Below are 15466 nucleotides of genomic sequence, written 5' to 3' on the forward strand. Positions count from 1 at the left end.
AGTTTAAAATATTTGACAGCTGACAGATTCCGGAACTGAGATTAAAGCCCAGGTTGACTCTCATAGTGACTTCTTTCCAAAGACTACAACGTGGAAAGGGGAACAAAAGAGTGAGTTTACAGAGAAGAAAGAGGACCTTCCTCCTCCACCAGGTGAAGACCGCGAGTACCTACAGTGAGCATGGCCCCTTGCGTCTGTAGGCTTCCTCCCCAAAACCCACAGTCCAATCTATGACAAAAACATCAGACAAATCTCAACTACGAAACATCCTACAAAATACTCAGCCAGTAGCACATAAAACTGTCAGGTTCTTCAAAAGCAAGAATGCCTGAGAAATTGCCATCGCCTTGAGGAGCCAAAGGAGACATGACAACAAAATACAGGATGGCGTCCTGGATGGGACCTGGAATAGAAAAAAGAAAAGCAAGTAAAACACAAAACAAACAAACAAGAAATACAAGTAAACCATGGATTTTAACTAATGACAATGGACCAATATTGGCTTATTTATTTTGTCACATGCACCATATTCACGGAAATTAGGAACCACTGGGTACAGAGCATAGGGGAACTCTGTTCTGTTCCCATTATTTTTCTACGAATCTAAGATTGTGTCAAAATGAAAAGTTTATTTTAAAAAGCAGGCTTATAGTAGGAACAGATCCTATCTATCACTGCCTGGAGTTTTAGTTTGGCTGTGGAATCTACAATCTTATGTGGAGAAAAAAAAAAGTAATGTTTAATTTGCTGGAAACATTAAAATCCTTGGGCCTGAAACCAGGTAGAGTGCTCGCTGATAGCAAAAGATCCACATGATGGCTCGTGAGGTGCCAGGGCTAACGCAGCTTCTCGGCCTGTGTGCTGGGCACCAAAGACTCAGAAATGCATTTGGTGATGACAACGCCCTGTGTCATCTCATTCTCACTATGTTCCCCTCAGTATCCGACAGAGACACTGCACATCAGCCATCATTTAAAAAACGATGAATGAGGGCTGGGCGCGGTGGCTCACGCCTGTAATCCCAGCACTTTGGGAGGCGGAGGGGGGAGGATCACAAGGTCAGGAGTTTGAGACCAGCCTGACCAACATGGCAAAACCCCGTCTCTACTAAAGATACAAAAAATCAGCCAGGCATGGTGGCAGGCCTGTAATCCCAGCTACTCAGGAGGCTGAGGCAGGAGAATCACTTGAACCTGGGAGGTGGAGGTTGCAGTGAGCCTAGATCACGCCATTGCACTCCAACCTGGATGACAGGGTAAGGCTCCATCTCAAAAAAAAAAGAAAAAAAAAAAAAAACCCATAACAACAAAAGAGGAAAGAGTGAATAAGTTAAAATAATGTAAATCCAGCTAAAAAATTAAAACAATATGAAATAACTACCAAAAGAAAAGCAACCCAATTTTTTAAAAAGATAGTGTTTAATGTAATGTTGGGAAACACACCCAGAAAATTGATTTTCCCCTCAGCCCCACATTTAGCTGCTTACTGATAAGAACTATGTTTTCCTAACGTGTTAACAATCTTGTAAAAAAAATCTCCAATAACAAATGCATTTAAACTTATACCACCAATATTCTCCACCTTGCACCATTAGCACAAAGTAAATTTTCTCTCAACACAGACTGAAATCAGAGTCTTTCCATTTAAAATAATGTAAAACAAAAATGTAAAACATATTGTTTGGAAGAAAGAGGATGCATGGGGAAGATTAAGTGTCTTGAAATGTTAGCATGGTTTTCAGGTAAGTGGACAGAAAAACACTCTTGTTGTGCAATTCTCTTTCTGTACAACAATTTACTTTCTGCTTAGAATTGGCCGTTACATATAAGTAAACAGAAGTGTCTACAATATGCTGGGCTATTTCCTACTGAACAAAATGGTGTTCATTTTTTATATAAATGTTGGACTTGCTTCTAATGCTCCCTAAATTATAGTCTGCTGCAAAATTGAACAAGACAATTTTTGTGAGGAAGGCCCATAATACATGTAAAACCACAAGGCAAAGAATACTGACTCTTCAATAATTCAGATGCTTGCACTGATTTAGAATAAAAATTGGGAAGAATAATAGAGAAGTACAACCACATCATTGTGTTTAATATGGCTAATGGATAATAATTTACATGAATTTCTTTGGTATGCCATGATACTAAAATATCTTTCTGTTTATTGGTTTGTTTTGTTTGAAATGCAGATGTTTCTAAGAATGTAACTTTGTAGGACTTCTTACTTCAGGACCTGAACCATATTTGTGAAGGTCAGAGAAGGGCGGTCCTAAAAATAATACATATGAGAAAGAAAAGAAAAACAATATACATTTCCTGTTCAATTCCCATCTACAGGCATCCTTCGAAGCTATTACAGGTCTGTTCCAGACTACTGCCATAAAGTGGATATTACAGTGAAAAGCGTCACATCACTGGATGTATTTTGGCTTCTGAGTGTATATACAATTTATGCTTATGCTATGTTGTACTTTAAGTGTGCAATGACACGTCTAAAAACAGTACATACCTTAATTTAAAATACGTTATTGCTAAAAACTGTTAATGATCACCTGAGCCTATAATACATTCTAATCTACTATTTTTGCTGGTCGAGGATCTTGCCTCGATGTTGATGGCTGCTAGCTGGCCAGGGTGGTGCTTACTGAAGGCTGGGGTGGCTGTGGCAGTTTCTGAAATGAAACAATGAAGTTTGCTGCATCCATTGACTCTTCTTTTCACAAAATATTTCTCTGTAGCATGTCATGCTGTTTGGTAGCATTTTTACCCACAGTAGAATTTCTTTCAAAATTGGAGTCAGTCCTCTCAAACACTGATAACTGCTTATCAACTAAGTTTATGGACTATTCTAAATCATTTATTGTCATTTCAACAATGCTCATGGCAGCTTCACCAGGTGTAGATTCCATAGACTCCATCTCAAGAAACCACTTTCTTTTTTTAAAAACTTGTATCTTATTTTTATTTTTTATAGGCAAGCTTTATGATGTATGAACTTTATTTCACATACAAAGTTAGAATAGCAATTTTACTTAAAAATAATTCATTATAACGTGTAAATATCACAGCATAGATATGTTATCCAAAACTCCAAAGGGTAGTGAAACTGGTAACAGATGCTGCTACTCATCTATGGACACCTACAACTAACAACAGTATTAATTAAACTGGTCCCAGACAAGGAGGTATCGTGTACCACTCGACCCTGTGCCTTAGGTAAGAGAGGATGTTCTAACACAGGCATTGCTGATGCAAAGACTCATGGATAGTTGCTCCTTATTAACACTGCTAAAATTAGGTTCACATTTGTTACTTTGTGTGGGAGCTGATGACTCTTATCCTTTTGTTTTTTGGGGGATATCTTTCAATGTGTTGGCATCAAACCCACTCATTCCAAAATGTATCACAGATGGGAATTTGAGCTTCTTTACAAAGCAAACCACTGAAAATTCACTGGTAGTATCCAACATTGGTCTGTAACTGATCTCCAATAATGTGACAATGTCATTTATTTGGAACATCATTCTCTTGATCCCACAAGAATTGACAGGAAAATAAAACTCGTAGTTAAATGAGAGCAATCATGTTAAAGGACAGTTATCTTCCAGGTCTATGTCACCAATTCTAATTTCCGTGTTGTTATCAAAGGGCCTTATTTTCATTATAACAACCAATCATCAGAACACATGGAAACTATTGTTGAGTTTCAACAATAGTTGAGTCCAGAAGAATTCTAAAACAGTATAGAGGAAGGACCTGCCTAAGAGCACAAGGTCTTCATCATTCCAGACTCCAAGACAACAACAGAGGGAACAGGAAATCTTCAACTTTTATTTTAAGTTCAAGGGTACGTGTGCAGATTTGTTCCATAGGTAAACGTATGTCACGGTGCTTTGCTGCCCAGATCATCCCAATGCCTATGTATTAAGCCCAGCATCCCTTAGGTATTCTTCCTGATGTTCTCCCTCCCCAACTCCCCTTCCAACAGGCCCCAGTGTGTGCTGTTCCCCCATCATGTGCCCATGCATTTTCATCATTCAGCTCCCACTTGTAAGAACATGCGGTGTTTGCTTAAGAAATCACTTTCCTTTATCATCCATAAGAAGCGACTCCTCATCCCTTCAAGTTTTGTCTTGAAATTGCAGCAATTCAGTCCCATCTTCAGGCTTCCTTCTAATTCTAGTTTTTTCTTTAACTTTGTTTTGTTTTGTTTTTGCTCTCTCCCACACATCTGAAGTTAATTCCTCCACCAAAGTCCTGAACTCCTCAAAGTCATCTGTGGGGATTAAAATTAACTTTTTCCAGTCTCTCTTAATGTCGACATTTTGACTTCTTCCCATGAATCACCAATGATCTTAATTGCAATCACCATCTACAGCAGGTATTGCTTTACAAAATGTATTTTTCAATAGCAAAGTTAAAAGTTACTCCTTGATCCATGTCTGCAGGATGAATGCTGCATGAGTAGGCATGAAAACATTAATCTCCTTGTACATTTCCATCAGAGCTCTTGGGTGACTGGATGCATTGTCAATGAACAGTGATATTTTGAAAGGAATTTTTTTTTCCTGAGCTGTATATTTCAACAGTGGGCTTGAAATATTCAGTAAACCATGCTGTAAACAGATGTGCTGTCATCCAAACTTTGTTGTTCATGTTTAGTGTATAGGGAGAGTCGATTTAGCATAATTCTAAAGGGTTTTAGGATTTTAAGAGTGGTAAATGACCTTGGCTTCAACTTGAAGTCACCAGCTGCATTAGCCCCTCACAAGAGAGTCACCCTGTCCTTTGACGCTTCGAAGATAGACATTGACTTATCTCTAGCTATGAAAGTTCTGGATGACGTTTTCTTTAACAGAAGGCTGTTTTATCTAAGTTGAAAATCTGTCATTTAGCATAGTCACCTTCATCAATGATCTTAGCTAGATCTTCTGAATAATTTGTTGCAGCTTCTGTATCAGCACTTGCTGCATCAACTTGCACGTTTATTTTATGAAGATGGCTCTTTTCCTAAACCTTGTGAACCAACCTCTGCTAGAATTGAAGAGAGTTAGAGACTTGCTCTGGTCTGGTCTTTGGCTTGAGCAAATGTTGTAGCTGTTTGATCTATGCAGACCCTGAAAACTTTCTCCAGTCAAAAGTAAGACTGTTTTTCCTCTCATCTTTTGTTCACTGGAGCAGCACATCTAGTTTCTTTCAATAACTTCCCCTTTGCATTCTCAACTTGCCTAACTGCATGACACAAAGGGCCTAGCTTCTGGGCCATCTCAGCTTTTTTACTGCTTTCCTTACTAAGCTTCACCAACCTTTTCTGCCTTTTAATTTAAAATGAGAGATGTAAGATTCTTACTTTCACTTGAATAGATAGAGGCCATTGCTCATTTGTTAACTGGTGTAATTTTAATGTTGTTGTGTCTTAAGAAATAGGTGGAACAGGAGAGAGAGAGAGGGCGATGGGGAAAGGCTGGTCAGTGGAGCAGTCAGAACGCACACATGTATTGATTAGGTTTGCCATCTTTATGGCTGTTGTCATGGAGTCCCACAACAATTACAATAGTTCCATCAAATGTCACTGCTCAGAGATGACTATATCAGATATAATAATAATGAAAACGCTGGCAATATTTTGAAAATTACCAAAATGTGAAACAGATAAGATGTAAGCACAGGTAGTGCTTGGAAAAATGGTGCCAATAACTGTTTGATGCAGGGTTGCCACAAATCTTCATTTTATGAAAAATATATGGTATCTGTAAAGCACAATAAAGCATAGTGCAATAAAATGACTTGTGCATGTACTCCACTCACTGTGGACTACAAAAGGGGGCATTCTTTTCTTTTTTAGAGACAGAGTCTCACTCCGTCACCCAGGTTGGAGTGCAGTGGTGGGATCACAGCTCACTATAGTCTTGAATTCCTGGGCTCAAGTGATCCTCCAGCCTCAGTCCCCTGAGTAGCTGGGACTACAGGCGTGTGTCACCACGCTTGGCTAATTTATTATTATGTTCTTAGAAATGAGGTCTTGGCCGGGCGCGGTGGCTCAAGCCTGTAATCCCAGCACTTTGGGAGGCCGAGACGGGCGGATCACGAGGTCAGGAGATCGAGACCATCCTGGCTAACACTGTGAAACCTCGTCTCTACTAAAAAAGAAAATACAAAAAACTAGCCGGGCGAGGTGGCGGGCGCCTGTAGTCCCAGCTACTCGGGAGGCTGAGGCAGGAGAATGGCGTGAACCCGGGAGGCGGAGCTTGCAGTGAGCTGAGATCTGGCCACTGCACTCCAGCCTGGGTGACAGAGTGAGACTCCGTCTCAAAAAAAAAAAAGAAATGAGGTCTTGCTACATGGCCCAAGCTTGTCTTAAACTCCTGATCTCAAGTGATCCTCCTGCCTTGGCTCCCCAAAATGGTGGAATTATAAGCGTGAACCACCATGCCCAGCCTGGGGTCATTCTTATTGCCATGAGAAAACTCAGTTTGTTGAGTTCTGTGATCATTGTCCAACTGAAATACTCTTTAAAGGAAATTTTATGCTCTAATTCCTTTTTTCATAATTTCTTTTCCTAAATTATCAACGTAAATACATTCTAAACACACACGTACATTTGCAGAAATAATACATGAAGTGCACCTGTCCCATTCTCAGAAATAACTATACAAGATTTTACTATGTATTTATAGAAATTTTCTATGCTTGTGTAAACAAATGTATAGATGTTGATGCAGATATAGACATGTATTTACTTCCTGTGGTTTATATAAACAGGTGAGCATTAAACTAGGTGGCTTAAGAGACCAGAAATGTATTCTCTCATTGTTCTCAAAGCCAAAAGTCTAAGGTTAGGGCTTCAACAAAGCTGTGCTCCCCATAGAAGTTGTAGGAGAGGGCCCTTCCATGCCTCTTGCAGCTTCTAGTGGCTTCAGGGGCTCCATGGCTTGTGGCTGCATCATACCATGTTCACAGGTCCCCAGGGTTGGGACAAGGGCATATCTTTGGGGAGAACACAGTTTAAACCATTCCAGGGTGTATGGGCACATGTATATCTACATAAATACACAGAGATTTAGAAATTTGTGGTTTCAAATGGACTCCCAGCAACAGACAAATGGAACTTTCAAATTGAGATAATCTGAGGAGCATTTAATAAAGAGACCATGTGTATATGTCTTGGTAGGATAAACAGCAACAACAACAACGAAACCCAGAAGGGATAGTAGAGTACCCTGCAGCCAAAGGGCAGAGAGAAGGAAGTGTGAGCAGAGCCCAGGAGGAAAAGGTGCTTTAAAGACAAGTTGATCCTGAGAGGAGCAACTTTCTCTGGTCAGGGGAAGCCATCAGATCTTCTCGGAGTCCTGTCCTCCATGAGGGATCAGCAAGGAGGCAGAAGAGCAGAATGAGCCAGAGAGATCCACGTATGTCCAAGATGACAAGATACCATTTGCAAGGTAGCAAGCACACTATTTCTCTCTCTCTCTTTTAGAAACAGGTCTCACTGTCATCTAGAATAGAGTATAGTGGTGCTCACTGCAGCCTCCAGCTCCTGGGCTCAAGCAATCCTCCCACCTCAGACTCTCCAATACCTGAGATTGCATATGTGCACCACCACACCTAGCCTGAATAATTATTTCTCTTAAAACAAACAAGAATTGAAGATCAGAAGGGGCAGGATTTACAACGTTTGTTATTACAGTTATAGACAACCTGGTCATATTGCAAAGACATTTAAATATATTCTAAATGACACAATATTTTTGAATTCCTCAGAATTAAATATATACATATTTGATTCATCCCCTCCACCCGCTGGATTTTAGAATATAGCTTTTAACTTTACTTTTTGCCTAAAATTAATTGTAGAGATAGCGTGTTGTTAAGTAATCAATGATGGAGGATAATATTATGTGATCCAAATTACAGAATAGAAATTAAAGACATCTTACAATGAAAGTCATGTTCTCCCAAATGCGTTGGTTAAAAAAAGTGGCAGGCAAATCTGGCGGTATTCCATTCTGGCTTGAGTTTTGCTAGTAAAAGAGAATGATTTATTCTGCTTTACAAGTTTGGTTAAATTGCCATATATTATACTTTGTCTATTCTGTCCAAAAACATAATGCATGTCAAACAGATGTAATTCTGTAGCAGAGTGCCAAAATCAGGCTTTCTTCATGTTATAAATTATTCCTTTCCTATAGAGAAGATACACAAAACTTTTTGCCTTGGGCCACTAAATGATTTACTTATTTATTTATTTTATACTAAAATAGCTTGAATCTCTTTTTGTAACTAAAGAGATTTAGTTTAACTGACTTACACTGTCCGTGTATTTGCTGATAATTCAAAAATAATGAAATCTAATTTATATTAAAATCGTACTGAACTAATTGAGTTTCCCTTTGCCTACTCCTATATTTTATCAAAATTCCAAAATATGAGGATCATCTTTACTTTTGACTCGACAATGTGCAGTTAATAAACATTCCTTGAAAACAAAAGTTTCACGTGATAGAAATGTGGGTGAATTTATTCCTGTTACGTTGCATATCTAGGAAGAAATGTCCTGAGGATGTTTTTTTTTTTTAGCACCTGGAAAGAGTTTTGGAGGCAGGAAATGAACTCTCCAGCACTAACCCTTCCTCTGGCCTTCCATTACATCTTGTATATTCACTCACATTCTATTTATAGCAGGATATTATATTAGCAATTTTTACCGAGGAACCAAATAAAAAAATTGAGGCACCAATAACAGTTAGGTAAAACCATCAAAATGAATTTCGAAATAGACCATTGATAGTACTTTCAAACATTTAAAATAGGATGCTCCCTAAAACACCCAAAGGGCATAGGAAAAGCTGAGGAGAGGAGTTGTTGAAGATTCTTCAATAAGAGCTGCTGGAATCCTGTGAATCTCACCTCCAAGGACAAGGGTCGGAGGTTCTTAATTCTCGCCTTGCACCTAATGAGATGGGCTTTCTTTCACAGGACCACCTGCGGAGATGAAAGTGTGCCCTCTGGGCTTTGTGGGACACAGTGAGCTGTCCCTGAATTGTGCTAGCTAAGCCTTCAGATGGGGAGAGAAACTGGCAGGCTAGATTAGCTCTTGTGTCAAGAGTCTCTTCAAGGAATGAGTGAGTGTTCCTAATGGACCCCACGTAAGCCACGTACCAGCCATCTGGTGTGGAGTCCTCTCAGGTCCTTGCCTATGGGCGGACTGCCCAGAGTGTAGAAGAGCCCTCAGCAAAGGAGGAACTGAGCTGGTAGGTAGCCCCGGAATAAACGGGCTCTTCCATGTCAAGGTACATGGGGCTTCTGAAGAACCCACTGAGGATTCACAAGATCCAGATTTTAATGCGGGCCAGACAGAAGGGTGTGAAGTCATTTTATAGCAATACCAGTTGGTTAAAACCTCTCTCTCCTCACAGCTACTCTTCCCTGCAACAAAGTCAGAAAAGGCAGTGGAGGAGTGGAGCAGGAAAGGAGGTGAGAGGAGGCAGGAGCCCCAACTCCTCCTGCTGCGGGCCCTGGCTGCTCCCCGGGCTTCTGGAGATGCCTCACCATGGAAAGAACAGGGTGCATTTATTGATGAATATATGGAAATGTGCTTTCTAATTTCTGACTCAAGATGGTGTTTCGTCCCTTAAAATGACTCTAACCTTTCAAATTATCTGAGAATAATTAGAAAACTATTGAGCCTGTCAGAGTTTTCATTCATGGACAAGGTAAGAACTTCCCCTGTGAAATCAATTTCCAAGGGATAATGGGAACCCAAGTGAATATGGCTCCAGGTTCCCCGTGTGCTGAGCGTTCTCATCATGCACCGTAACCAGCAGTTGGCCTGTGTGTGCTGTGCAGAGCCCTGTGAGCTTCTAAGGACAGCAGCTCTGCTGTTTCCACTGTGCGTTCCCAGGCTGGCTCAATGCATGGCAAATACAGCTTACTGAATAAATATTTTACATTAGTTGCATGAAAAATTTAGCATAAGGCTAAATATCTCTAGTATTCAAGTTAGTGCACATGTGTAGTGGGTGGTATTTTGTGTGTGTGTGTGTGGTATACATGTGGGGGTGGCGCTGTGGTGTGTGGTGAGTGGTGTGTGGTGAGTGTAGTGTGTGGTCTCTGTGGTGAGTGTGATGTGAGATATGTGTGGTATATATATTGTGTGTGGTATGGTGTGTGGCATGTATGGTGTGGTGTGTTTGTGGTATGAATGGTGGTGTGGTGTGTGGTGTGGTGTAGTGTGGGTGGCGGTGTGGTGTGGTGTGTGTGGTCTCTGTGGTGAGTGTGATGTGAGCTGTGTGTGGTATGTAGTGTGTGTGTTTGTGAAGTGTGTGTGGTGTGGTGTAGGATGGTGCGTGTGATCTGTGTGGTATAGTGTGGTGTAGTATGTGGTGAGTGGTGTGATATGGGTGATGTATGTAGTATAATGGTGTGCTGTGGATGGTGGTGTGTGTGTGGAGTGAGGTGTGTGTGTGATGTGGGTGGTGCATGTGGTATAGTGGTGTGGTATGTTGTGTGTGGTATATGTGTGTGGTAGTGTTGTGTGTAGTATGTACAGTGTGGTATGTGTTGTATGTGGTGTGAATGGTAATTTGTGTGCAGCACGTACAGTGTGGTGTGTGGTGTGTAATGTGTGTGGTCTCTGTGGTGTGATTTGAGGTATATGTGGTATGTAATGTGTGTGTTTGTGGTGTGTGTGTGGTGTAGTAGAGTGTCTGTGTGGTATGGTGTCTGTGTAGTATGGTGGGTGTTTGGTGTGATATGTGGTGAGTGGTGTATGGTGTGGGTGATTTATGTGATATGGTAGTGTGGTGTGTGTGGTGTGTGTGGTATGGTGGTGTGCGTGTGGTGTGTGCAGTTTGTGTGGTGTGTGTGGTATGTGTGGTATGGTGTGTGTGATGTGTATGGTATGGTGGTGGTGTGTGTGTCTGTGTGTGTGGTATGGGTGATTTATGTGGTATGGTGGTGTGGTGTGTGTGGTATGGTGGTGTGTGGTATCATGGTGTGGTGTGTGTGGTGTGTGTGATGTGTGTGGTATGTTGGTGTGGTGTGTGTGGTATGGTTGTGTGGTGTGTGTGTGTGGCATGGTGGTGTGGTATGGTGATGTGATGTGTTTGGTGTGTGTGTGTGGTGTGTAAGGTGTGTGTGGTGTGTGTGGTGTGTGGTATGGTGGTGTGGTGTGTTTGGTATGGTGGTGTGGTATGCTGGTGTGGTGTGTCTGGTATGGTGGTGTGTGGTATCATGGTGTGGTGTGTGTGGTGTGTGATGTGTGTGGTATGGTGGTGTGGTGTGTGTGGTGTGTGATGTGTGTGGTATGGTGGTGTGGTGTGTGTGGTAAGGTGTGTGCAGTGTGTGTGGTATGGTGGTGTGGTGTGTGTGGGTATGGTGTGTGTGTGTAGTGTGTGTGTAGTGTGTGTGTGGTGTAGTGGTGTGTATGGTGTGGTGTGTGTGTGGTGTGGTGGTGTGTGTGGTACGGTGGTGTGTTTGTGTGTGTCTTTGTGTCTCAGGTCTGAGTATAAGCATCACGTTATTTTACCCCAGGGCCCACTCTTGGCAGGATTGTGGAGCCTCCCTTCTTCCCTTCCTCTGGGACTCCGTGTCCCTCCCGTCGTGAAGCACAGTGCACGGGGACCTGCCTCCCCTATTCTCAGGAGTGCGGCCTGGGAGACAAGCATAGCTCTGCACCCTCAGGGCCAGAAACACTGAAGACCGGCCACCATCAGCCACAGGGTTTAAAGCACAGTGGGAGGAAGCCTGTCCTTCCGGAGTCCACCGGAAAAGAAAGCAGCAAAATTAACTCACAAGGTAAGGAGAGAGAAGCAGTCCAGGCCAGGACTAAGCAAACCTGGGCCTTTGAGCGAAGCAATGTCAAGACCGGCTGCCAGCCTCAGGTGTCCTACAGAGGACAGGGCCAGACCTCACAGTACTGGGACTATTGGCTCTGTGGAAACTGGGACTGGCTGGACACCCACTGAGCCAGGCAGGATCACGTCCTCATGAGAAGGCTGGGGTGTCTGTGGCAGAAGGCAGCAGGTGATGGCTGGAGGAATCGCCTAAGCACCTCATGAGTGCAGGCTGCCTTCACAAAGTATCGTGGACAACGAAGCTTATGAACAAATCTGTCTTATTTCTCACAGCCCTGGAGGCTGGAGAATGGAAGATCACGGCACAGCACCAGCAGATCGGTGTCTGGTGAGGTTCTGTTCTGGTTGAGGGACGGCACCTTATGGCTGTGTCCTCACGTGTGGGAATGGCAAGGCAGCTCTCTGGGTCCCTTTTACAAGGGTACCAATCCCATTCACCGGGACTCCACCCTCTGACCTCATCACCTCCTGACACCATCACCTTGGGAGTGAGGATTTATTTTCGAGGACACACACATTCAGTCCATAGCGGTGCCTTTGCCCTAAGCACAGATGTGACTCAGGAGTTCTTGCCGTTTCAGCACAGAACTTCCCATTCAGTGGGACTTTGTTGGTTCTGTCAACTGAGGTATGATGAGGTTCCTAAATTTGGAAAAGGGAGCCTTATTCTCATAAAGGGCTACAGGCTATGGGGTGGCCATTTTGACTGCCTGGGAAGCATAGCCTCCAGTCAGAGGCCAGGAAGGGGCACTTGGAGGGAGGAGCAAAGGGCACAGGAATTCATGCTGAGCCAGAAGGTCAAATATACATATTCAATAGGCTATGGATAAAGTCATGACTATTTATGAGGAAAACCACAGGTTTGTGCCCCTGAGCTTCAGGCCTCTTCGGGGGACCCATGTTCAACAAATGGTGGCCTTAGCAAGATCAGAGGGTGGAGTTCTTGGCCCTCTGATGTCAAAAGGTGCAGCAGAGGACACGAAGACCCTTACTGTGCATCCACCCAGACATGTCAGAGCCACTCAGTGGCCATGGGCTCTTATCAGGAAGAAATGCTGGTGGGTTGTTCTGCACATACCTCAAAAGGGAGGGTCAGCATCAGGTGGTTGGTTGATGTCAGTGGTGGAGTCTTTTGAAAGGGCTGGTTTCTATTTGGTGTTAGGGAGAAAGCCTAGTCATGGTTAGCAAGGGAGAGGGTAGAACCAGGCGTGTCTGACCTCTCATCCCATCACAGCCAGAAATTCAGTCTCCAAGATTACTCTTGAGTCCCCTTGGCCAAGAGGGGCTCCATTCAAAGAGTTTGGTCTTAGGATATTATTGTTAGCTTACAGGTCTTAATGGCATTGGTTCTAGGACCAGGCACCTGGAGTTAGCTAGGTGTCCATTCTGAGCGCCTGTGCTGGGACTAGAACCAGGAGGAAGGTGAACACTAGATGCTGCCATGCACTTCTGTGAGGCAAAGGCATGGTTTATCTCAACTTATATGGAGCCTTGATTTTAACATCATCTCTTGGGCACACTAGGTGAAAATAAGGGTAGACCCTTACTTTAATTCAAAATTAGCCTATGCTAATTACTTGCATGCCTTGAGAAAGCTTTGTTAAATATTTCTAAATATAATCGTAATTTTGTAGAAAGTCACTCCTTGAAGCACATCCACACGCACTCACTCATGTTTTCATATGTTTAAAATGAAGTCCCACACAGCCTACTTGATTAACCCCGTGTTATAATTTAGAACTATTTTTCAAGGTATCATGAGGTCTGAAGGTCAAAGACAAGACTGACAGGTTGAACCACTTAACAAATTCCTGGGGCAAGTCCTCCTGACTCCCTTGCTGTCATCTCTCCACATCCAGCCACTGCACCCAGCACAGGCCCCATTGACCTTCTCACACTCCTACGGTCATTGGTGACCCCATTTGTGGTGGTCCTCAACATTTTATCATGTTTACATTCTCCTCATAGATTTGTAGAATGAAAGCATGAATACATGAACACACTTTGTTTCCCCTCTCAGCTTTGAAAGCCTTGTTTTCAGCTCCATAGTAATTGTGTTTTGATTACAACAGATACAAACCTGCAGGAAGTGTTACCCAGAGGCCTACCCCTGAGATAAGGCGTCTTCAGCTTCCCAGTATCCACAAAGTTAAGGGAGCCGAAGAAAAACAAGATTCGCAGCTATCCTGTCTCGCAGCTCTCCTGTCTCTAACATTTATAGCCATTCATTTATTTGTAATTTAAGTCTGTGATTTTATTCAATATTTATTTACCTCATCCACTATTTCCTTCTCAAACATGTACTGCTATTAAACATCTTCTACTGGGTATCTGTTGACACATTGATTAATAGGCATCATAGTAAACCGTCTCATAGATATTCAAGTTCTTTTTAGTACCTGGATAAGAACCCACTGACTAATAAAAATTATCACTTATTTCAAAGTCCTATCAATATATTGCACTTATATTAAGTACAGGCAAAGACAATTTAGATGTGTGTTGGTGTCTGCCCCTTTCAGTTTCATGACTCCTCAGGGGACCCAAGCTCAACAAATGGTGGCCTTACTTATCATGATCAGAGGGTGATGTCCAAAGGTACAGCAGAGAGCATGAAGACCTGACCGTGCGCCCACCCAGACTTGTCAGTGGTCTCGGTGGCCGTGGTCTCTTATCAGGAAGAAATGCTGGTGGGTTGTTCTGCGGAAACCCCAAAGGGATTTTCATTGCCAGTTTTCATACTCTAAAACACTTTAGTTGAAAATAGAAATATGGGCTAAAAAAATCTCACTGGATAAAAAAGGGGAAAATTGTACTGGGAATTCATTCATTCCTGTTTCTAATTAAATTAGGGGATCAAAATGTATGACAAAGTAAGGAAATGTCCAGTGAAAGAGTATTCACAACTACCCCGTGTTACATTTCTTATCTCTTCTTTCTTCTGTCATCCTGCCTGGATTCCCTGGGGGTGCCATTCACAGCTCTGGAGCCTGTTCGACATTGGCAGAAAAATCGGTTAGCAGGCATTGCTCCACCATCCTCCTGAGACCACACCCAGTGGCCTCACCATGACTGTCAGCATATAGAGGGAGTGCTTGGGAGAGCCCTGTTATTCTAGGGTTAGAGCAACACTCTCCCCAGAGCTACCTGACATGGAGTCACTTTGTATTATTAAACATAATGCACTGCAAATCACAAAATGACCATTCGGTTGAGTTTCACTCTATAACCAGTGCCTTGGTGTAATATAGCTGCAGTTACAGTAACTGTTAAAAAGTATTGGTATCAAAGGCAGAGTTGAAAGGACAAATGAGGTATTTAAATAAATAAATCAGAGAACAGAAGAGATAGAGTCTTCCCTAGCCCCAAGACAGTGACCTATTCACCTTGGTTATCTATTTGTAAATTGTTTGGTATAAGCTATTGTGTTAAGGATAGAAAAACAGGTCTTGAGATGACAAGCAGTCCTGTTGGTCTGAAAAGAGCCTGTAGTTTTTGGCATTGATCCAGAAGGAAAGCATTCTATTTAATGCTCAGTTACCTCTGTCCTCAAGACCCTGTGGGTGTGAGTGTGTCTTCATAGGCACTAAGCAAACTAACTTTATT

This window comes from Trachypithecus francoisi, unplaced genomic scaffold, assembly GCF_009764315.1.
Source record: "Trachypithecus francoisi isolate TF-2019V2 unplaced genomic scaffold, Tfra_2.0 Lachesis_group17, whole genome shotgun sequence".
Classification (NCBI taxonomy): domain Eukaryota; kingdom Metazoa; phylum Chordata; class Mammalia; order Primates; family Cercopithecidae; genus Trachypithecus; species Trachypithecus francoisi.